This window comes from Globicephala melas, chromosome 12, assembly GCF_963455315.2.
Source record: "Globicephala melas chromosome 12, mGloMel1.2, whole genome shotgun sequence".
In the NCBI taxonomy this organism is placed as follows: Eukaryota; Metazoa; Chordata; class Mammalia; order Artiodactyla; family Delphinidae; genus Globicephala; species Globicephala melas.
Window position 1 is genome coordinate 25198217 of NC_083325.1, and position 22452 is coordinate 25220668.

At 40.9% G+C, this 22452-nt stretch overlaps 1 protein-coding gene across 5 annotated transcripts in view; it reads left to right on the forward strand.

Moving 5' to 3' along the window:
• The window catches only part of EVA1A (eva-1 homolog A, regulator of programmed cell death), a 70003-nt gene that overhangs the window by 15821 nt on the left and 31730 nt on the right, over positions 1-22452 (forward strand). The gene's annotated exons all lie outside the window — the stretch shown is intronic.

Sequence of the window (22452 nt, forward strand, 5' to 3'; positions counted from 1 at the left end):
GTTTCTTTGTTGCTCAGTGGAGTGATTCTTCCAGTGAAGAAAAAAAATTGTAGACATTCTGTATTTGGGACTCAGAATCATGTGCACATCCTGGGAGGTCACCTGTTGGTCACAAGACACTATGCTGGGTGCATAGATATAGACTATTAAGCATAATTCTTAAGAATTCTTAAGAATATTAAGTTTCATTTCCTATTTTTCAAACTGAGGTTTGGAAATGCTAAGTTGTTTGTCCAAAGTCATCTAGCTGGTAAATGGTGGAGCTGAGATTGAACCTGGATATGGCATCAAAGCCTGTGCCATTCCTAAAATGTAGAGTCTTCTCCCCACCTCTCAGGGTATGTCATGAAGCCCCACTCCATAAGCCTATGCAACTCCCTCCTCTCTCTTCTCTCAGTCCCTGCTAAGACCCACCCAGCCCTTTAAGTTTCTCAATCAGCTGGCATAACAAGGACTAGAGCTGTGTTTTAGCTGAAAAAAACTGTTAGGTATGAGATTATTCTTCTGTGTTTGACAAAGGACATGAATCAAAACTCAGACCCCATCTTGAGGTTCTAACCTGATGATTTTTGCATGTTACAATTTGGAGAAGATAGTGTGGTATTAGGTTGTGGATTAGGGAATCCCTGAATTTAAGTGTCTAGATTAGAACGTTGTCCTATTCCCTGCCTAATCACCCAGGAGATAACTGTCAAATTCAGGTAATAATATCTGATAAGGGAGAACTTGTTGATTTAAACCCTGGAGGTCAAGATTAGCTTCTGAAACGGCAAACTTGACAATTGTGGTCAAGGAAGTCAATTCAGTTACCATTCTCCCTCAGGTTGTCTAGTAACACCACTGATCATTACTTTAGTGCCTTGTCCAGGTTCAGTAAGAGACAGTCTCTACATCAAATATTTCAAACAGGACAGAGAAATATCCTAGAACAACTGAATTATATGATGGATACAGCAGTCCTTTTAGTGATACCTATTGGACAGCATTGGGTCACGTGGTACACGGAAGGGCAAAGAGACCTCTGTGATTGAAGTGAATCAGTTGCATGACCCATACCTTGGGCCAGGGAGGATAGACACACAAACAACGTGGGGCTCTTCCAGCAAGGGGTAAGGAGGAATGCATGCTGGAGTTAAACACCAGTGCCTGCCACAGTTGTTGATCTGTTTTGACCACCAGCCTGTATTCGTTTCATAGGGCTGCCATAAAAAAGTATCACAAACTGGATGTCTTATAACAACAGAAATTTATTGTCTCACAGTTGGGGTGGCTAGAAAAGATATCAGCAGGGTCATGCTCCCTCTGAAGGTACTAGGGAAGTATCTGTGCCAGGTTTCTCCCCTGGCATCTGGTAGCCTTAGACATTTTTGTTTTAGACACATTTTTGTGTCTCTCCACATTGCCCTCCCTCTGTGTATGTCTGCATTTAAATTTCCCCATTTTATAAGGACACTAGTCATCTGGAAGGGCCCACCGTGATGACCTCATTTTAACCTGGTTACATCTGTAAAGATCCTACTTCCAAATAAGGTCACATTCTGGGACTTCACCATATCTTTTCTGAGGGACACAATTCAACCTATAACACAGCCCTTTCTCAGGGAGAGTTCAGGACTCCTTCCTCTTACCAAGGTGATTGAGTGCATCTACTTTAAGTTATCTTCATCTGTGGTCATTTTGCTGTTCACTTCCTCTATATGCTGCTTAGGACATAGGGATTCTGTTTCTGTTTATTCCTAGTTTATTATATTTCAGATGGCTTCTCAGCCTTTGCACTTGTCAGTGTTCTTTAGGCCACACTCACTGCATTTGTCCTTCCAGCCTCTCCTTTCCTTACTTTGAACTTTGTTCATTTAACAGTAAGTGTTCATATAACAGTAAGTGTTGAGTTCCTGTTGCATTCCAGGAACTATGCTAAGCTCCAAGGATATAAGGATGAAAAAGGTGAAAAAGACAGTTTCTGCTCTCGGAGTTCTCATGGGAGGCTACACAAGCAAATAGTGTGAAACTGTTGAAGAGGGAAGTGTGTGTGCGGATTCTGAATACTGTGCTATCCCCAGCATAGCGTCTGCCTTGTCTCCTTAGTGCTGACAAGAGCACCCCAGGTCACTTCAACAGCTTCATCTGCTTGCTGTTCCTTTCCGTTCACTTTGTCCTTCACCCATTTTGATCCACATGCTTTTCTCCAACTATATAGTTTTCCATCTCAAATCTTGTCTTTCTACGTGAATGCTGTCTCTGTTTAATGTGTTCCCCTCCCCCATCCTCAGCCATTATCCAGTTGATTAACTCATGTTTCTTCTTTGAGACTCATCTCTGGGGCTTCCTCTTCCAGGGAGCTGACTATGCCCCCCTACCATCCTCTCTTCGCTCCCTGTGCTTACCTTTGGAAACAGTACTCCTTTCCCCCAAAGAGACACTGACCAAGGCTTGTTTGTCTTCATATCCCCAGTACTAGTATCATGCCTCTGTTAATAGGTGCTTTATTGATAAACAAGTGAATGAATGAATGATTCCTAGACTGGACTTTGCTTCTGCTTTCCAGGCTGTACTTTTCCTTTGGCATCCTTCCCTCAAAATCATGTCTAGTCACCACTTTTTTTCTACCACACGTCCAGAGCAGTAGCTCATGGCATTCTTTCCAATATGCTGACACTTCAGCTATGCTGGCCTTTATGGTCAGTGGATACATTTGGCTACCCATTGACCACCATCTCTTTGGTCTGTCCTGCTTCACACAAAGCAAGTCCTACTTACTTGCATGCAGGAAGATGGTTCTCATAGGAAAAGCAGAACTTTTTCCATGGTCTTCTCTGTTTCTTCATTTCCAAAGTTTCCCCCTCTCTCAATTCTAAAAGCAAGGGACATAGCATTTCTGCTACAGTGATTATTTCAACAAGTATTTTTTTGAGCCCCAAGTTTATACCTCAGTTATGCTTGAAGCACATTAACTCTTACCTAGTTTCTGCAGTTCTGATAAAAAAGACCTGCTTCTTTTACTCCTTCCTGCTTAGTATATTGGGTTTCTCCTATGTATTGAATAACACAGTGATTTTCAATTTTTTTTTTAGCATTGATACTCTTCAAATGAAATCTTATATGGAATATCAATGAGTAAAAGAAGAAGCCAAAATTTTATTGTATATATGTAATTATTTTATGTGATAATTTTAGTTTATAACATATAGTTATACATATTTTGTATTGGCTGTACAGCCTTGAGAAAATTATGGCAGCCAGACATTCAAAGTGATAGCGTTTTTAAACAGGATACCTTGCAGATGTGGGTTACTCTGATTAAAATGATCCAGAAACTGGAAAGAAGAATATAGGAAAATTTGGTTTTAATGTTGACTCATTAATACTATGTAACAGCTGTTGGCATTCTTTAATTATAAGGAATCTAATTGAAAGGAATAGATGAACAAGTTCTTCAACGAATTTTTGTCTTCCTTTGATAGAAAATTCTTCTGTGAAATATATAGTGCCATTATGAGATGTTAATTATGTTATTAAAACTATTGTGAGAAACTCCAGTGCCTGTTTCTCTTTAGTAATCACTTAAAGCCTTTAACACAGCAAAAAATATTTAATTTGGCATGTTGAGTCCAAACTTCAGTTGTCATTTTCATCACTGGCACTCTGGCCCTGCATTGCTGAGTTGGTCTTATTTGGATTTATAAAAACCTTCCAAGCACTCTAAGAATAAAACAAACAGTAATAATACCAATAATGCCACAATGCAACAGGTAATGTGGTCACTTATTATTGTATAGTTTACTATTATATCTTTATGTGAGCATGCACTCAGTGGATATCCCTGAGTCTTGCCTGACGTTTAATTGAACATGGCATGCTTGAGCCAGAGTTTTATAGCCTAAGACTTGCATTGATCTGAATCATTTAATGACGTCTTCAGAACTACAGCTTTCCTCATTAATGACATATCTAATGTGTTCAAACATATTCATGGTTTTGGCAAGAGAACCTTTATTCTATGATTGTTCACGTTTGGCATATCACACACTGAATATATCTGTTTATGGTTTAAAAAATACTTTAAAAAATGTAATCTGAATCAAACATTTGTAGAACCCTTGAAACAAATAGATTGAACTCCAGTATATTGGAGTATGGTGTAAGACAATGGTGGTTTCAAGGAAGCTGCAGAACTGACTTGAGAGGGCCTCCCTGTTAGCATCAGATAAATGTCTGCCCGACTCATGGCTTTTCATCTCCCAGGTGCTCAGCAGTTTATCTGCTTTGCATTGAATTGAATTGGCACAAAGCAGGTCCTGTGTGGCTATGGACTAGCTCCCCCTGGTGAGGAACCATCAGGAAGGTCTCAGGTGGAAGCTATCCATCTTCTCAAGGATCTACACAGCTCCTGCCAAGGAAGGCTGGCACACCCCTACCTAGAATTTCCATTTTCTCTGGCTCCCTGAGGGACATCCCTGGGTTTCCAGACTCTGCCTTGTTTTTGAGCTACTCTTTCTGATTTCCTCAGTGTCCCTGGGCTTATGCTCTGGTTTTAATAATTATAATGGATTTAGAAGTCGGCTTGGGACTGGGAGGCCAAAATGGGAAAGAATCAGATGACCAGGAATGCTTCTTGTTCCCATTTGCGTGTTCCTCGGTAGGGCATTATTTTTGTGAGTTCTCCACATTTGCAGATGCCTCAGATATACTGGTCTTGGGAGGCCCCACTAGTGACAGACTGAAGCAGTTGCTTGAGGAATACTGGTGAAGAATAAAATGGCAAGTGGGTCACCTTTTTTAATGTCCTGGATTAGGGATCCACAAGTTTGCTGTCATGTCCTGCCCTACTTGCAATTCTAGAGAGAAAATCACACAGGATTTGTTCAGAATTATTCAAGCACATGTTGGTTGTTGACCATTAGGGCTGAAATTCTTTTCATGCCCAGTGTGATATGAATGCTGTGATTTGTTTGACTACTTCCTGCCAGTCTCCATGACAGTTTCTTCTTTCTCCATCTGACGCTGGCAGGCTAGGGTTCAGCCATGATCTTTTTCCTCTACCTTTGGTATACTTTGTCAGGGTTACCTCATCTATTTTTATACTTCAGCTGATGACTCTCAAATGCCTCTAATTATCACTCCAGGATCACAATATGACTCCAGACTTCCTTTAGAATGTTATTCCCCCAAACCTCTTTACATTTCTTACAAGCTGGCCAAATTCAATGTTCTTGAGTCTCCCTACACTTCCTTCATGAAGGAGAATCTGATGTAAGGCCCCTAATTTTGAAGAAATCATAGTGTAATGCAATGTAATGCATTGTAATGCATATGTAATGCATACTCTTACCATATGCAAAAGATTGGCACACAGGGTTACAGGGCTGCAAAAGAGGGAGCAATTATGTATGGAGGGGAGAATCAGAGAACGTTCTTACAGGAGGTGATGTGACATGGATCTTGAAGGGTGGGTAGGACTCAGAAATGCATTAATATGAAGAAGTACATTCAGCAGAGCAAAACACAGAGGTAGAACTGGGTGGGAAGTATATGAAGAAGAACATGATTCCATTTGCTTGGACTTTGGCTGTGTTGGAAAGGTAGGTTGGGAAGAACATATGAAGAGCCTTTTTTTTTTTTTTTTTTTTTTGCTGTACACGGGCCTCTCACTGTTGTGGCCTCTCCGGTTGCGGAGCACAGGCTCCGGACGCGCAGGCTCAACGGGCATGGCTCACGGGCCCAGCCGCTCCGCGGCATGTGGGATCTTCCCGGACCAGGGCACGAACCCGTGTCCCCTGCATCGGCAGGCAGACTCTCAACCACTGCACCACCAGGGAAGCCCTGAAGGGCCTTTATTTACAGGCTCACACTTGAATTTTAGTCTGTAGGTGATGATTTTAGAACAGAGGAGTGGCATTATTAGAACATTGTTTCTGAATGCTCAGTCTGGCACCAATATATGATCTTGGGGTAGGAGAAGAAGAAAAGGGAAGCACTCTTAAGTTAGGTGAGTGACAATGGGCACAAAATAGTTAGAAGGGATATGAGGTAGAATCTTCAGGGCAAGGGAGAGGAAGGGCCTAAGATGACTCCCAAGTTTAAGTGTGAGTGATTGGGAGGCTCAGGATATTGTGAACACTGTAGAGAAAATTGGAAGTAGTTAGGTGGGGTAATGAACTTAGGACACATTGGGCTGGAGAGATCTCTGGGAAATCCAAGTGGAGACTCCCATCCCACCTCATCCATCCTCAGTACTCTAGACTCCCTTTCAGGTTAAAATGGTCTGGCTTCCTGCCCCGCTCCTCCCAGCTAGGATCAGCCCCACCTTGGTATGCCCAGGCCTATCTGACTTGAGGCGGTAAATACTTAAGAGGGTCCTCTGATCCCCTGGGCATATATATTGGGGCATCAATCCTAATAGGTCAACCTAGAGCTGATCATGAGAACTTTGCAGCCCATCTTCAACCCATGTGCTCTGCTTCACAGGACGAGTTTTTGTTTGTCTCCTTTTCAAATTCTTGTCCCCTTTCTTATGTTCTCACTCATGTAGGCCCTCCTGGGACAGAAACCCCTGCTCCCAGGCTATTGCCAGAGTTCTGATATCCAGGGACAGAACCCAGAGACTGAAAGCTAGTTTTTAAAGGTAACTTCCTGGATTTTGACCATTTTTAAGGCCCATAGGGTTGACTCAGTTCTTCTCTCTGCAAGGTCAAATCTTCAGTGCCTATATCATCCTTAGGGATGGGCCCTGGTTCTCTCCCCACTCTCAGGTGCTACTTCGAATCCAGCACCACATCTCACCAGTGACTTCTAGGAAATGTGAGGTGTCCAACATGTGCATGGCACAGTCTGCATCTTGTACCTATCTGGGACCTTTTATGAAAGCATCTTGCATCCTGCCTCCCAAGTTTTGAACATTCCTTTAGATTATCACTCCTCTTTCCTACCCTGGTTGTCCTTCCACACAACTGGACACCTGACCTTCATGGTACACTGGGTCTTTGGATTGCTGGTCCTGATATTTCCTACATTGATTGTTTTTGCTGCTGGTTGCCCCTTGGTTCTGACAGTGTCATCATCCAATTCTGTGGGCACTTCCTTTGTGTTTATGGTTTGGGGACTTCAGAAATGAACTGAAACTGGGGAGGGATCTGGGAGTATCCAGAGCCTCTGTGACTGACTTCGTCAAACATCTTCAGTTACTTTCTTCTCCTTCTGAAGACTTCACATAAGTAAAACCATTCCCGGCCAACACCAAATAAATTTTGCACATGCTGCTTGAATTACTATGCATTTACCCCAGTGTGACTTTCTCACACATTAATATTTCACTGAAACTATTCCTCTGGATAGGCTGACGCCAGCAGCTGTGGAAATTCAACATTTGCTTTGTACAATGAAACTTTAGGACAGGAGTTTCTTTTTTTACATTTCTCAGCTATGTAGCTCATTTGGAAAAAAATAAGCATTCTTGGCAGAATCCATGTGGCATGAGCCAAATATCCCAGCTTGTGTTTCTGTATACTCAGATATAAAGTGATGAGAAAATGCAGTTTCTAAATGCCCATTGTATAGCATTGGCATATAAAAGTTAGGATTACCATTTACTGAGTACCTACTATGTGCCAGACATTTTACCATGCTCTGCATCCTCAAAAACACCCTGTGAGTGTGCCAAACCTGGGCCTGTTGGCCTTCTGATCCATACTCTGCCCTGGGTAGGAGGGACTAAATGGAGGCTGCCTTTCTCAGGCTTAAGGGTGCTCTGGATTCCTGCTAGGTTTGGCCAAATAGAGTCACCTGTGAGGTTGGAGGGTGAGGAAAGGAGGAAGGCAGATTATTTCCTTCCTCTCTCTTATCCTCAAGCATCTCCTCCAGTAGTGGCTGCATCTCCATGGTTCCAGCTTCCACTATTTGAGTCCTCCATGGTTCCAGATTCTTTCTGGTGACCCTGGCTCCTCCCTTTGCCCCTTCAGTTGCCTTCTGCTTGTTGTTGCTAATCTCTGGTTTACCTTATGGTCCCATCTCATACAATCTTACTCCAACTAATTTCCTCTTTTTTTTTTTTTTTTTTGTGGTACACGGGCCTCCCACTGCTGTGGCCTCTTCCTTTAAGGAGCACAGGCTCCGGACGCTCAGGCCCAGCGGGCATGGCTCACGGGCCCAGCTGCTCTGCGGCACGTGGGATCCTCCTGGTCCAGGGCACGAACCCGTGTCCCCTGCATCGGCAGGCGGACTCTCAACCACTGCGCCACCAGGGAGGCCCCTAATTTCCTCTTTTTAAAGTTCATACCAATTTGAAAAGATCTTTAAATTCTTGACTTTGTCATCTATTGTAGCAGTCTTCAAATCTCAGCTTCTCTATCACTTTCAACCTGTATTTCTATCTTTATCACATGCAACCAGTTCCCTGCATTAAATTTCTTTAGTTGTAAATACTTGAAGGAGTTTCTGTTTCTCTGGTTAGAAGCTGGTTGATGGATTGAGGCTGGAATCATTAGCCTCATTTTAAGGATGAGGAAACAGAGGATCAGAGAGGTAAACTAACTTGCTCAGTCTTAAAGACAGGAAAGAGTAGAGCTTTGGTTTAAACTCAGGCCTGACCAGTCCTGAAGCTTGTGTCCTTTCCCCTACATACTCATGTGTTCTGTTTCCTGCGGCCACATGAATGGAGTCGAATTTCTCCTGTATAATCCCTTCATATTCTGGAAAAAGAAAACTCTCATAACCACCTTCTCCAAGATTTCCCCAGATGAAATGTTCTATGTCTCTTCAACTGTTCCTCATGAAAAAGAATTTTGAATTTCCCTAACATTTTGGTTGAGTCCTCTGGATTAGTGCTTCTTAAACTTTAATGTGAAGATTATTATTCAGGACAACTCTGGAGATCATGCATTAACATTTTTTTAAATTAGACTTTTTTTGTTTATAATTTTATATTTAGATGCAGTTGCAAGAAATAATGCAGAGATCGCATGTTCCATTTACCCAGTTTCCCCAATGATAAATTCTTGCAAAACTATAGTACAGTATCACAACCAGGATGTTGACATGATACACTCAAAATACAGAACATTTCCATCATCAGAAGAATCCCACTGTTGCCCTTTTATTGCTATACTCACTTCCTTTCTGACTCTAATCCCTCCTTAATCCCTGAAACCGTTTATTTAATTTATTCACCATTTCTATAATTTTGGCATTTTAAGAATGTTATATAAATAAAGTCATAAAATATGCAACATTTTTGGATTGAGTTTTTCACTCAGTATAATTTTCTGGAGATTTATACCGGTTGTTGTGTACATTAAAAATCTGTTCCTTTTTTCTTGCTGAGTAGTGGTCTGTGGCATGAAAATACCACAGTTGTTTGAACCTTCTCCCCTTGAAGGAAATTTGGGTTGTTAACAGTTTTTAGATATTGCAAATAAAACTGCTTTAAATATTTGTGTGGGTTTTTGTGTGAATATAAGTCTTCATTTATTTGGAAATAAGTGCCCAGGATTAGTGCAATTGCTGGGTTTTGTGATAGTTGCAACATCCAGTTTTTTGAGAAACTATCAAAGTGTTTTCCAGAGTGGCTCCTTCATTTTACATTCCCATTAGCAGTGTATGAGTGATCCAGTTTCTCCATATCTTTGTCAACAATTGGTGTTGTCTCTATTTTTCAGTTTAGCCATTCTGGTAGATGAGTAGTGGTATCTCATTGTTTTAAATTTGCATTTTCCTAGTGACTAATGATGTTGAATATCTTTTCATGTGCTTGTTTGCTACTTCAGTATCTTCCTTGGTGAAATGTCTCTTCATGACTTTATCCCTGTTCTAAATGGATTCTTTGCTTTTTTTTACTGTTGAGTTTTGAGGATTCTTTATCTATTCTAGATACTAGTCCCTTTGGCAGATATATGATTTGCACATTTTTTCCCACTCTCTAGCTTGTCTTTTCATCCTCTTAACCCAGAAAAAATGTTTTTAATTTTGATGAAGTCCAGGTTATCAATTTGCCCTGTTATGCATTGTGATTTTGGTGTCAAGTCTAAGAATTCTTTGCCTAGTGCTAGATCCCAAAGATTTTCTTTTTTTTTTCTAAAAGTTTTGTAGTTTTATGTTTTACATTTGGTTTCTGATCTACTCTGAGTAAATTTTTAGATAAGATGTAAGGCTTAGGTCAAGGTTCACTTTCTTTCCTATGGCTGTCCAGTTTCTCCAGCACCATTTGTTGAAAAGCCATTTTCCTCCAATGAATTGCAAAGCACCTTTGTCAAAAATCAGTTGGGCATATTTGCATGGGTCTATTTCTGGGTTATCTGTTCTGCTCCATAGATCTATGTTTCTGTCTTTCAGAAGTAACACACAGTCTTGATTGATGTAGCTGTATACTAGTAAGCTTTGAAATTAGGAGGACTTATTCCTCCCACTTTATTCTTTTTGAACTTATTTTAACCATTCTAGTTCCATTGCATTTTTATATCAATTTTAGCATAATCTTATTTATATCTACCAGAAATCTTGCTGGTTTTTTCATTTTCTTTTGTTGGTTTTGGGGTTTTTTGGCTGGGGTTTCAATAAGAATTGCATTATACTTGTATATCACTTTGGGGAAAATTAGTATCTACACTATGTTGAGTCTTTCAATCCACAGCCATGGTCCCCTTTCATTTATTTAGATCTTTGATTTCTCTCCATAGGATTATGTAGTTTTCAGCATTCAAGTTCTGATTATCTTATGTTACATTTATATCTAAGTGTTTCATTTTTTGAGCAATTGTAAATGGTATTGTATTTTTAATTTCAGTGTCCACATGTTCATTACTAGCATATAGAAATAAACTTGATTTTTGTATATTTTCTCTGTTTATCTTCCCTGTGACCTTGCTGAACTCACTTATTAGTTTTAGGGGTTTGTTGCTGTTGTTTGATTTTTTGTTTTTGTTTTGGGTTTTTAGATTCCTTGGTATGGTCTATGTAGACCATCATGTCATCTGCAAATAGGGACAGTTCTCTTTCTTCTTTCTGACCTGTATCTGATCTATACCTAAGGATCTATAGCTGTAGCTCAGTCTGCTTTCAAGATTTCTTTCTTTGTTTTTAATTTTCAGAAGTTTAATTAAAATGTGTTTTGGGATGACTTTCTCTTTTTTTTTGATAATAGCTATTTTTATTTATTGATTGATTGATGTTTAAAATTTTTTTAGAGTATAGTTGATTTACAATGTTGTGTTAGTTTCAGTTGTACTGCAATGTGAATAGGTTATATATATACACATGTCTGCTCTTTTTTAGATTCTTTTCCCATATAGACCATTACACAGTATTGAGTAGAGTTCCCTATAATATACAGTAGGTCCTTATTAGTTATCTGTTTTATATATAGTCGTGTGCATATGTCAATCCCAATCTCTCAATTTTTCCCTCCCACCCCTTTCCCCCTGGTAAGTTTGTTTTCTACATCTGTGACTCTATTTCTGTTTTGTAAATAAGGTCATTTGTACCATTTTTTTTTTTTTAGATTCCACATATATGTGATATCAAGTGATATCTGTCTTTCTCTGTCTGACTAACTTCACTCAGTATGACAATCTCTATGCCCATCCGTGTTGCTGCAAGTGGCATTAGTTTGTTCTTTTTATGGCTGAGTAATATTGCATGCTATATATGTACACATCTTCTTTATCCATTCCTCTGTTGATGGATATTTAGGTTGCTTCCATGTCCTGGCTACTGTAAATAGTGCCACAGTGAACGTTGGGGTGCATGTATCTTTTTGAATTATGGTTTTCTCTGGATATATGCTCAGGAGTGGGATCACTGGATCATATGGTAGCTCTGCTTTTCATTTTTTAAGGAACCTCCATACTGTTCTCCATAGTGACTGTACCAATTTACATTGCCACCAACAGTGTAGGAGGGTTCTCTTTTCTCCACACCCTCTCCAGCATTTATTGGTTGTAGATTTTTTGATGATAGGCATTCCGACCAGTGTGAGGTATAGTTCTGATTTGCATTTCTCTAATCATTAGTGATGTTGAGCATCTTTTCATGTGCTTTTTGGACATCTATATGTCTTCTTCTGAGAAATGTCTATTTAGATCTTCTCCCCAATTTTTAACTGGGTTGTTTGTTTTTGATATGGAGCTGTATTACCTGTTTGTATATTTTGGAGATTAATCCCATGTTGGTTGCTTCATTTGAAAATATTTTCTCCCATTCTGAGGGTTGTCTTCATTTTGCTTATGGATTCCTTTGCAGTGCAAAAGCTTTTAAGTTTAATTAGGTCCATTGGTTTATTTTTGTTTTTATTTTCATTACTCTAGGAGGTGGATCAAAAAAGATCTTGCTGCAACTTATGTCATAGAGTGTTCTACCTATGTTTTCCTCTAAGAGTTTTATAATATCTGGCCTTGCATTTAGGTCTTTAATCCATTTTGAGCTTATTTTTGTGTATGGTATTAGGGAGTATTCTAATTTCATTCTTTTCCATGTAGCTGTCCTGTTTTCCCAGCACCACTTATTGAAGAGACTGTCTTTTCTCCATTGTATATTCTGGCCTCCTTTTTCATAGATTAGGTAACCATAGGTGCATGGGTTTATCTCTGGACTTTCTATCCTGTTCCATTGATCTGTATTTCTGTTTTTGTGCCAGACCTTACAGTTTTGATGACTGTAGCTTTGTAGTACAGTCTGAAATCAGGGAGCCTGATTCCTCAGCTCCGTTTTTCTTTCTCAAGATCGCTTTGGCTACTTGGCATCTTTTGTGTTTCCATACAAATTGTAAAAATTTTTGTTCTAATTCTGTGAAAAATACTATCGGCCATTTGGTAAGGATTGCATTGAGTCTGTAGATTGCATTGGGTAGAATAGTCATTTTGACAGTATTGATTCTTCCAATCTAAGAACATGGTATATCTCTCCATCTGTTTGTATCATCTTTGATTACTTTCATCAGTATCTTATAGTTTTCTAAGTATAGGTATTTTGCCCTCTCAGGTAGATTTATTCCTAGGTATTTTATCCTTTTTGATGCAATGGTAAATGGGATTTTTTCCTTAATTTCTCTTTCTGATCTTTTGTTGTGGTGTATAGGAATGCTAGAGATTTCTGTGTATTAATTTTTTATCCTGCAACTTTACCAAATTCACTGACAAGCTCTAGTAGTTTTCTGGTAGCATCTTTAGGATTTTCTATATATAGTATCGTGTCATCTGCAAACAGTGACAATTTTACTTCTTCTTTTCCAGTTTGTATTCCTTTTATTTCTTTTTCTTCTCTGATTGCCATGGAAAGGACTTCCAAAACTATGTTGAATAAAAGTGGTGAGAGTGGACATCCTTGTCTTATTCCTGATCTTAGAGGAAATGCTTTCAGTTTTTCACCACTGAGAATGATGTTTGCTGTGGGTTTACCATATATGGCCTTTATTATTTTGAGGTAATTCCCTCTGTGCCCACTTTCTGGAGATTTTTTTTTTTAACATAAATGGATGTTGAATTTTGTGTAAAGCTTTTTCTGCATCTATTGAGATGATCATATGGTTTTTATTCTTCAGTTTGTTCATGTGAGGTATCACATTGATTGATTTGCATATACTGAAGAATCCTTGCATCCCTGGGATAAATTCCACTTGATCATGCTGTATTATCCTTTTAATGTGTGGTTAGCTTTGGTTTGCTAGTATTTTGTTGAGCATTTTTACATCTATGTTCATCAGTGATATTGGCGTGTAATTTTCTTCTTTTGTGATATCTCCGTCTGGTTTTAGTAACAGCGTGATGGTGGCCTCATAAATTAGCTTGGGAGTGTTCCTTCCTCTGCAATTTCTTTGGAAGAGTTTCGGAAGGATAGGTGTTATCTCTTCTCTAAATGTTTGATAGAATTCACCTGCGAAGCCATCTGGTCCTGGATTTTTGTTTGTTGGAAGTTGTTTTATTAACAGTTTCAGTTTCAGTACTTGTGGTTGATCTGTTCATATCTTCTATTTCTTCCTGGTTCAGTGTTGGAAGTTTGTACTCTTCTAAGAATTTGTCCATTTCTTCTAGGTTGTCCGTTTTATTGACATATAGTTGCTTGTATATAGTAGTCTCTTACGGTCCTTTGTATTTCTGTGGTGTCAGTTGTAACTTTTCCTTTTTATTTCTAATTTTATTGATTTGAGTCCTCTTTTTTTCTTGATAAGTCTGGCTAAAGGTTAACAATTTTGTTTATCTTCTCAAAGAACCACCTTTTATTTTCATTGATCTTTTGTCTTGTTTTCTTTGTCTCTGTTTCATTTATTTCTGCTCTGATTTTTATGATTTAATTCCTTCTACCAACTTTGGGTTTTGTTCTTTTTCTCTGCTTTAGATGTAAGGTTATGTTGTTTATTTGAGATTTTTCTTGTTTCTTGAGGTAAAGTTGTATTGCTATAAACTTCCCTCTTAGAACTGCTTTTGCTGTGGTGTCCCATAGGTTCTGTTTATTTTTAAAAATGAATTGGTTAATTCATTTTTGGCTGTGTTGGGTCTTTGTTGCTCACTTTCTCTGGTTGTGGCGAGCAGGGGCTATTCTTCATTGCAGTGTGTGAGCTTCTCATCGTGGTGGCTTCTCTTGTTGTGGAGCATGGGCTCTAGGCACGCAGGCTTCAGTAGTTGTAGCACGTGGGCTCAGTAGTTGTGGCTTGCAGACTCTAGTGTGCAGGCTCAGTAGTTGTGGCACATGGGCTTAGTTGCTCCATGGTACGTGGGATCTTCCCAGACCAGGGATTGAGCCCATATCCCCTGCATTGGCAAGCAGATTCTTAACCACTGTGCCACCAGGGAAGTCCCATGTCCCATAGGTTTTTAATTATTGTGTTTTCATTGTCATTTTTCTCTAGGTAATTTTGGATTTTCTCTTTGATTTCTTCAGCAATTCATTGGTTGTTTAGTAACATATTGTTTAGCCTCCATGTGTTTCTGTTTTTTACAGTTTTTTCCTGTAATTGATTTCTAATCTCATAGCATTGTGGTCAGAAAAGATGCTTGATATGATTTCAATTTTCTTAAATTTACCAAGGCTTGATTTGTGACCCAAGATGTGATCTGTCCTGGAGAATGTTTCGTGTGCACTTGAGAAAAAAATGTATTCTGCTGCTTTTGGATGGAATGTCTTATAAATATCAATTAAGTCCATCTGGTCTAATGTGTCATTTAAGGGTTGTGTTTCCTTCTTTGTTTTCTGTCTGGATGATCTGTCCTTTGGTGTAAGTGAGGGGTGAAAGTCCCCCACTGTTACTGTGTTACTGTTGACTTCCCCTTTTATGGCTGTTAGCAATTGCCTTATATATTCAGGTGATTCTATGTTGGGTGCATATATATTAGAATTGCTATGTCTTTTTCTTGCATTGAATTGCTATGCCTTTTTCTTGCATTGAACCCATTCAACCCTTGCACTGATCATTATGTCATGTCCTTCCTTGTCTCTTGTAACAGTCTTTATTTTAAAGTCTATTTTGTCTGAAATGAGTATTGCTACTCCAGCTTTCTTTTGATTTCCATTTGCATGGAATATCTTTTTCCATCCCCTCACTTTCAGTCTACATGTGTCCTTAGGTCTGAAGTGCGTCTCTTGTAGACAGCATATATACGGTTCTTATTGTTGTATCCATTCAGCGAGTCTGTGTCTTTTGGTTGGAGAATTTAATCCATTTACACTTAAGGTAATTATTGATATGCATATTACTATTGCCATTTTCTTAATTGTTTTAGGTTTGTTTTTGCAGGTCTTTTTTCTTCCCTTCCTCTTTTGTTCTTTGCTCTCTTCTCTTTTGGTTTGATGACCATCTTTAGTGCTGTGTTTGGGTTGCTTTTTCTTTTGTGTGTGCGTATCTGTTGTAGTTTTTTGTTTTGCATTTCCCATGAGTTTTTTTTTTAATTAATTAATTAATTTATTTTTGGCTGTGTTGGGTCTTTGTTGCTGTACACGGGCTTTCTCTAGTTGCAGTGAGCAGGGGCTCGTCTTCATTGCAGTGCATGGGCTTCTCGTGGTGGCTTCTATTATTGCAGCGCACGGGCTTTAGGCACACGGGCTTCAGTAGTTGTGGCATGCAAGCTAAGTAGTTGTGGCTCATGGGCTGTAGAGCACAGGTTCAGTAGTTGTGGCACATAGGCTTAGTTGCTCTGTGGCATGTGGTATCTTCCCAGACCAGGACTCAAACCCATGTCCCCTCCATTGGCAGGCAGATTCTTAACCACTGTGCCACAAGGGAAGTCCCTCCCATGAGGTTTTGATATAGCAGTCTTTATTTATACAAGGTTGTTTTAAGTTGCTGGTCTCTTAATTTCAAATGCAGTTCCCATTTCCTGCATTTGTACTCTTGTCTTCTTACTGTTGCTGGTTTTGATATCATATTTGTGTATGGATGATTTCCTGCTGTTACTGTGTGTTTGCTTTTACCAGTGAGCTTTCCCATTTGTGATTTTCTTGTTTCTAGTTGTGGCCTCTTTTTTTTTTTCTTTACCTAGAGAAGTTACTGTATCATTCGTCATAAAGCTGGTTTGGTGGTCCTGAAGTCTCTTAGCTTTTACTTGTCTGTAAAGCTTTTGATTTCTCTGTTGAATCTGAATGAGAGCCTTGCTGGGTAGAGTATTCTTGGTTGTATTTTTTCCCTTTCATCACTTTAAATAAATTATGGCACTCCCTTCTGGCCTGCAGAGTTTCTGCTGAAAAGTCAGCTGATAACCTTATGGGGATTCCCTTATATGTTATTTGTTGCTTTTAATGTTTTGTCTTTGTATTTAATTTTTGTTAGTTTGATTACTATGTATCTCAGCATGTTTATCCTTGGGTTTATCCTGTATGGGACTGTCTACACTTCCTGGACTTGGGTGATTATTTCCTTTCCTATGTTAAGGAAGTTTTTGGCTATAATCTCTTCAAATATTTTCTCAGGCCCTTCTTTTTCTCTTCTTCCTTGGGACCCCTATAATTCAAATGTTGGTATATTTAATGTTGTCCCAGAGGTCTCTGAGACAGTCCTCATTTCTTTTCATTCTTTTTTCTTCATTCTGTTCTGTGGCAGTGATTTCCACCATTGTATCTTCCTGCTCACTTATCCATTCTTCTGCCTCATTCTGCTATTGATTCCTTCTAGTGTATTCTTCATTTTAGTTATTGTATTGTTCCTCTCTGTTTGTTCTTTAGTTCTTCTAGGTCTTTCTTAAACATTTCTTGTATCTTCTTGATCCGTTCCTCCATTCTTTTTCTGAGATATTGGATCATCTTTACTATCATTACTCTGAATTCTTTTTCAGGTAGATTGCCTATCTTCTCTTCATTTAGTTGTTCTTGTAGGTTTTTACCTAGCTCCTTCATCTGCAACATATTCCTCTGTCATCTCGTTTTCTCTAACTTATGGTGTTGTGGTCTCCTTTCCACAGGTGGTAGGATCGTATTTCCTCTTGCTTCTGGTGTCTGCCTCCTGGTGGGTGAGTTTGGTCCAGGGGCTTGTGCAGGCTTTCTGGTGGGAGGGCCAGGTTCCTGCCTCTGTTGGGTGGAGCTGGGTCTTGTCCCTCTGATGGGCTGGGCCATGTCAAGCAGTGTGTTTTGGTGTGTCTGTGAGCTTATTATGACTTTAGGCAGCCTGTCTGCTGATGCGTGGTGCTGTGTTCCTGTCCTGCTGGTTGTTTGCCCTGAGCTGTTCCAGCACTGGAGCCTGCAGGCTGTTGGGTGGAGCCAGGTGTTGGTGTCGAAATGGGGACCTCCAGGAGAGCACATGCCAATTCATATTCCCTGGGGCCTCTGCTACCAGTCCCCTTGCCACACATTGAGCTACTGCCAATGCCTGGTTCCCCAGGAGGCCCTCCAAGACCCCTAGGTAGGTGTATCCCAGGTTCCTATGGAGGTACTGCTTTGTGCTGACACCTTGTGTGTGCCCTCCAAGAGTGGAGTCTCTGTTTCCCCCAGCCCTGTGGAGCTCCTGCACTCAAGCCCTGCTGGCCTTCAAGGCTAAATGCTCTGGGAGTTCTCCCTCCTGATGCCAGACTGTCAGACTGTCTTGGAGAGCTATTTTTATATGGGAATGTCCTTATGTAGCCTTCGTTGGTTAAATATATATATATATATTTTTTTTTCTTTTTTTGGTCCAAGGTCTGATTTTAGTATGGATGACTGCCACCTCTTTCCTCAGTGAATGCTGGCTGTTATCCCCCTGAATAAGGGGTTTGACTGGTGTTTTCATGGCCAGAGCCTGCCCTGGATATGGAGTGCAGCCTCCCTTTTGCTCTGTGATGGTCACTGCCCTGTCAGGGGTGTGTTCTGCTCCCTACTTGTTGGAGTAGAGGACCCCAGATCTGTTTCTTAGCTGTGATTCTGATCTGTGGTGTGAGTTAGGTGGGATTGGAGCACTCCCACTGGGAGAGAATCCACTGAATATTCCTCCTCTGTAGCTGTTTACCTGTGAGTGTGCTCTGTTGTGTCCCCTTTCATTCATTGTGTGGGCACACACGGTACACTGTTGTTGGTACTGCTCTCTGTCCTACCTTAACTGTGGGTATGCTGTCAGTTGGCCCTGGTGACTCTCACGTGTTGTTTTCACCAGGCCACCATCACAGATCCACTGAGGTCATGTCTCAGGACTGCAGTAACTGTGTACCTGGACCTGCTATGGAGGCAGCTCAGACTCTGGCCTTGCCCATCCCCTGTATGTGCCCATAAAGCCCACAGGTCCTAAAGCCAGACCCGTCTCAGCTGCAGGAGCACTTGTCCATTTGGATGTTCTGCAGACACTGAATTTAGGAAGCTGTCTGTGGAGGTCTAACTCCGCAATTTGCACAGCCACAAGGAGAGATTTCAGCTCTTCTTTCTTAGTCACAGAACCCCTGGGGCTCAGCTGTTGTTTCAGCCCCACCTCTGAGTGTGGGCCACCCCCACCAGCCTCTGCTCCTGAGGCTGCCAGAGCACACTGAGCCTGTCAGGTGGGAGGGAGCCGAGGCAGCAATCTGGGTGAGTGGGCCGCCCAGGCGATTGGGGCGAGCAAGTTACCCAGGTGGGGTAGGTGCAGAGGAGGCAATGACCGGAGATGTGTGAGCCTGCTCTGGCGGGAGCCCCGCCTAGTGCCTGTGGAGGCAGGGCCGGCATGTGAGGAGAGAGACTGCAATGGCTGCCCTGCCCTTTGCACGTCACTCAACGATGGCGCTTTTCCTCTATCATGGTCTGGGCTTCCTCCAGGAGCATTCCAGGTTGCAAAGCTCCTCACTCCCGTCCCCGCAGGCTGTCTCCTCACAGCCAACAGCAGTCCCTTTCCCGGGTCTGCTCCCCAAACCCCACGTTTTAGCACCCAGCCCCCATCCACCCTGATGGACACATGTCTCAGGCTGGGGCATGCAGGGCTGTGGCATGGACCATTTGGGTAGGTTTCAGTCTGTCCTTCCTGCCACAGACCGGTTGCTGTGCTCTCCTCCAAGACTCCGAAGCTCCCCTTCTGTCCCAGGTGATCTCCCCACTGGTGAGGGGGCTTCCCCAGATGCATGAAGCTCTCCTCATCTTCAGCTCCCTTCTAGGGATGCAGGTCCCATCCTGCTTCCTCTCCTCTTCCTTTTCCCTTCTTCTTTCTTTCATCCTACCTGGTTACATGGGGATTCTTCTTGCCCTTTTAGGTGTCTGAGGTGCTCTGCTAGTGTTCAGCAGGTGCTCTGTGAGAACTATTTCATTAGTAGATGTTTTCTTGATGCATTTGTGGGAGAGATGAACTCCACGTCCTTCTACTCCTCCGCCGTCTTGATCCTTTGGATTGGCATGGATTTCTTTGAGTCTATCCTTTTGAGATTTGGTCAGCTTCTCATATCTGTAGATTTTTATCTCTTCCTAAATAGGGGGATTTTACAGCCATTATTTCTTTATTTTTTGAAACACTTTTTCATTTCTGCCTGTTTTTTTCCTCTCCTTGGATTCTAATGACACGAATGTTAGATCTTTTGTTATAGTCTCACAGGTCCCTAAGGCTCTGTTCAATTTTTTTTAATCTATTTTCTCCCTATTGCCCAACTGTGTAGGTTCTATTGTACTACCTTCCAGTTCACTGATTCTTTCCTTTGTCCTTTCCACTCTACTGTTGATCTCATTTACTTACTTTTTAATTTTGGTTATATTTTTCAATCCTAAAATTTTCATTTTTTTCTTTATATCTTCCATTTCTTTGCTAAGGCTTTCTATTTCTTTGCTGAGGCATTCCATTTTTTAAAATTCATTTCAAGCATATTCATCATTGCTATTAGAAGTGGTTTTTTTTTATCATGGCTGCTTTAGAATCCTTGTCAGATAATTATAACATCTCTGTCATCTTGGTGTTGGCATCTATTGACTGGCTTCTTATTACTGCTGGGTGAGAATGAGAGTTCCAGATCCTATGTGGCCTCCACTGAAATGATGTTGGTGACGGTGGGGCTTCTAACCACGGTGGTTGGTGAAAGTCCTGACCCTTCACTAGGCCTCCTATTACATTACTCCAGCAAGGAGGGAGAGGAGCTGGGTGGGGGTGAAGTCCAGGCTTCCTGTGTGTTCTCCACTGATACTGCCAGGAAGAGTGGCTCATTACCAGCTGTCTGGGATGAAAGTCCCCTTTCCCTACTTGGTCTTCTCTAATGCCACTCTGATGCAGACGTTGGGGTGTCTTCTTTTAGTCTCTCGAGGATGGAAGTCTATGCTCCCCACTCAGCCTTTGCTGTTATGGGTGTAAGCTGGGGCCACAGTTTTTCCTATGGTGTTTGGCTGGGGTAGAGTAGTTATTGTCTAAGAGTTTTCTGTCTTGCTAGACTGTCCCTTAACTGGTCTTTTGACTAGAGAACATGCATTTGGTGGTTTTTTGCTTTGTTTTCGTTTGTTTTGGTCTACACCTGTTAGGTTTGGTTTCTGCGTTGCCGACTTCTTCAGCAGCTTCATCCCCATTTTATTTCAGCCATCTTGGTTTCAGGTACTTTCATCCTTTACCTGGACTGTTGAGTTAACCCCTAGTGAGTCTTTCAGACTGTAACCTATAATCTCTGACTTCTCCAACATAGCCTCCGCTTCTGCCAGTGTTTTCTTCCTAGGAAGCAGAACTGACCATGTCACCCTTCTGTTAATACCATTGTTCATAAAATAAAATTCCATCTCCTTTGTAAGGCCCTGCAGATCCTCCAAGGTCCAATTCCAACTTTGCCTTTCCATCTTTAATTTCTAGTAAATCCTTCTGCCTACTTTCTTGCTCTAGACATGCCATATACCTTCCCTCACATTATTCCTTTGTCTCTAGTACATTTCTTTACTCTGGGAAGTATGGTTTAGAAGTTAAAAGCACTAGAGATAGGCTGCCTGAGTTTAAATTCCATCTCCAATATTTTCTAGCTGAGTGATCTTGTATAGCACTACCTCTCTGTGCCTCAATTTTCCCATCTGAAAAATGGGAATAATAATAGCACAGGATTGTTATAAATTAATATTCTTAAATTAAATATTCTACATAAAGCATTGCCTGGTTACAGAGGAAGGTCCCCATAAATATGAGTTATTAGTATAATTTGTATTAAATTAATACTCAGTGCTTCAATTTAAATCTTACCTCTCTATGAAGTTTTTATGAGTTCTGCCCACTGCTCTCCCATTATTGGAATTAATTACTCTTTCCCATCTGCACCCACGCCACTTAACTTACATTGCTTTTATACTTCATTCTGTTTGCTTAGCTAGGTTGCAGATCTCTCTCACTAACCATGTTTGTTCATTTTTAGATTCATTCAGTCAATGGAAGCATTCACTATGAGTCAAACACTAGATCACAGAGGTGTCTAAGACATTGACTCATATCCATGACAGAATTTATTTTAAAGAACTTATGTGCTCAGGCACTGTGCTAGGCAGCATAAATGGAGAAGGATGGGACATTAGATCCCTAAGGATTGAATGATGGTAAAAAAAAAAATGGAGAGAGGAAGTATAAGTTTAGCAGGGAGGCTGAATAAAGGGAAGGTCATGTAAGGGTGAGGGCAGGACTTCCCTGTTGGTGCAGTGGTTAAGAATCCACCTGCCACTGCAGGGGACACGGGTTTGATCCCTGGTCTAGGAAGATCCCACATGTGGCAGAGCAACTAAGCCCATGTGCCACAACTACTGAGCCTGTGCTCTAGAGCCTGCAAGCCACAACTACTGAGCCCGCATGCTGCGACTACTGAAGCCTGCGCACCTAGAGCCCATGCTCCACAACAAGAGAAGCCACTGCAATGAGAAGCCTGCGCACCACAATGAAGAGTAGCCCCCACTCACCGGAGAAAGCTTGCACACAGCAACGAAGACACAACTCAGCCAAAAAAAAAAAGTTTTTTTTTTAGAAAGGGTGAGGGCAATTAAGCAAGTTTATTGTGGATAAGACCAGCAAATTGAAAGAGAGAGATTTTGACAGTGATTAGGAAAGAATGAGAAAATGTTTGAAGAAGAAAGACATGTGTGTGTGTATACATACATATATGTGCACATATATGCATGTTT